Below are 3,226 nucleotides of genomic sequence, written 5' to 3'. Positions count from 1 at the left end.
TTCTTAAAGAAAATTATTTCAAACAGTCATCCGCTTTTAGTAAAACTCATTGAGATTATTATCTCACACCTTATTTTCTTATATAATATAAGAGATAGAGAGGCTTGTAGTATGACATTCATTTGACATATGATAGTACTCAAAAATGTTATTTTTGTAAAATTATAAGTGTTTTATGTACTAGTACATTTGGAGATGATTGTACACTATGTATTATGTAGTAACAACAATATTTTTAAGATTTTACTGATGACTTTATATGATTGCTCTGAAATATTTGAATACATAAATTTATTACCATATTCTAAATACACGGTGATGATCATTACAATATACAAAAAATTATAAATTTAACTAATGGATTTAAAACCAAACATTTGTTTCATGAATGAATTATATCTTTCAAAATCTTCTTTAATTACTATTTTAAAAAAAATAATGTGAAAATTTTGAAAAACAATATAGTTATTTAATTTATAATCATTATGTTGATATTGAAAAAATTCTACTTTTAATTAGTCTTTAGTGACAATTATTTGTCACGTCTACAGTTTTATAATAATTATAATTATTCTTATTTTATTTAAGAGATATCAAAATTATACTAAGATTAACTAATTAATTAGCGACAAACATTTATCCTACGATATTATTTTTGTTAGGCTGCAAGAATTGTTGTCTCTTTCTTCTAAAATTTTGGATATTTGAGGTTTATTGTTTATACTCTATAATCAAATTTTATTCAACTTAAATTTTATAGATTTATCTCACTCAGATCTGAAAATTTTCTTGATGGAGCTGTTGCTTTTGTGCTGTTTTTTTTCTTCTTCTTAGAAAATGAAATAAGTATTTAATTTTTATTTATAAACAATGTAAATTGAAATTCAAGAAGAGAAAAGGTAAATGGTTTTGAAGAAATAATAAAATAAAGAGAGATACATGTGTTTTTAAAATTGAGTTTTTATTCTCAACCATCAATTTTAATCTAAAACTTGAAAAAATATTCTTCTCATTTTCACATAAAAAGAGTATTCTCACTAGATATATATTTTAAGTGGTTTTATTAAGAAGATTGAATCAAGATGTAGAATACAATAAGTTCTCAGTACTCTAAAGTACAATATTTATTTAAGATAAACAAATGTGTAACACATTATCAATTACTTGTTCCACGGAAATGGATCGACACCATTATATAATATCTTAGTTGGTCCTGTTTGGCTGATAACCCAATTACATTTTGAACAAAAATCTCTATCACTTACGTATATGTCAAACCAATGAAATTGACCTTCCCACTTAAAGGAACAATAGAATCGTGTTGTGCCAAAAATGTTATCTGAAAAACTCCAATTAAATTCACCACCAAAAGGAAGAACACGAACTCCAAGATCATCATCGCCAGATTTGCAATGAACAGTTAAAACCTTTTTGTTTTCTAATTTGTTAGTAATACTCACATGTATTCCAAGAACATTGTGGACGGATAGCAATATTAGCACACATATCAAAATAAACTTTTGGATAAATAAAGACATTGTACTACCTTCAATTAATCTTTTCTTTTAGAGTGAACAATCTTTATCATATAAAAGTTAAAATAATTGTTTGAATGAAATAGTATATTTATAGAACAGTTTTAGGAAAAACTATAAATATATATAAAAAAATAAAATATTTAAGGTAATATTTTATAAAATATAAAGTAATTAATAATCATTTATCAAAAATAGTAATATTTGTTAATAATATTCAAATTCAAATGATAAATACCGATATGGTTAGTTAATAATAACTATCGATGAGAATAAAACTGATGGTAAAGTCAAATTCAACTGATAAATACCGATATGGTTAGTTTATAATTCAAATAGGGTGTTCAAACTCAAAATCTTGTTTTGTATCTGACTTTTTGATAGTATTATTGTTTACCATCTTGTTACACAAAAAAAAATACTTATTATGTAAAGCACCAACCATCAGTGTTTTTACATTGTCTTTTACATTTGAAGGGTGTAATTATTTTATTTTTTATAACTTTTTTTTTTAATCTAAAAGTTGTACAAAAAATAATAAATATGTTTTTAACACAAACTATGTGACACTCTAAGCCCCAAAATAACATTTGTAATAATATATACTAAATTATTTGAAGAAAACTTGCAGCGGATAAAGAAAATTTGTTAAAGAGAATAAAAATTTAATATCTAATTTAGGATATCACGTTTCTCAAAAATAAAAATAAAAACACTTTAAACTTATTTTATCAATTAAAATAGTGCACTCTCGATAAGCTTGATTTAAGTATAATTACTTGATTTAATTCTAAAAACTTACTAGTACTTATAAGGTTTTCATACAAAAATTTGATTCAAATTAAATAAGTAAAATACAAATTAAAACCCTTATTCCCGGTATCACCTATCAGAGCGGGGTTCCTCCCAAACTTTAACTTCAAGACTCATTAACCTGTAATAACTGCGATTTCGCAAACGCAGGGCCCAGCCAGTCAAACACAAACAACGAAGGAGGTGAGTTTCGAAATCATGATCACAATATAATACAAGTGAGAAGAACACACATATAATCATAATAGAACCGTATCATTACACAAATATTCCATCAAGAAAATATCACATTCAAAGGTTAAAATCACTAAAGGAAAATCAATAGATTTCACTGTATCATCAAATTGTCTAAGAGAAATTATCACCACACACGATACATATTAATAACAACAAAACAATTACAATAAAATGCAATGCTATGCATGAGCTTATACTCTACTTCACAATGTGGTACCATTCTAACTCTGAAGTACTTGGTTAGGAGGCTTGATACTATGCCAGCATCTCGGTGGACGAACAATTCAAATTGGCCCTGTCCTCATAGATCCCCTCAACTCAATCCGAGACATATATACGTGACAGTCGAGGTAAACGTGTGTTGCATGGTAGCTCCCGACATTTGGAGTGCGACCTCCAAGTCACCTAGGAATTCCCCACCCGAATACCTCCAAGGTCTAACAATCTTGCCTTAAGGCTCGACATCAGACCGCCACGATCAGGCTCATTCAGTTGTACTTCCCCTGAATCACTAGGCTTGTCAGGCCCTACCTATATGATGACAAAATAATCTCTACTTCACAAATTCTCAATATTTATTTTCTTCCCTTGTTGGCCTATGATACTCCATTAAGACCTTCGTCTCAAACTCAAATTGGAAT

This window comes from Cicer arietinum, chromosome 2 (genome assembly GCF_000331145.2).
Source record: "Cicer arietinum cultivar CDC Frontier isolate Library 1 chromosome 2, Cicar.CDCFrontier_v2.0, whole genome shotgun sequence".
NCBI lineage: Eukaryota > Viridiplantae > Streptophyta > Magnoliopsida > Fabales > Fabaceae > Cicer > Cicer arietinum.
This window is presented reverse-complemented; position numbering follows the sequence as displayed.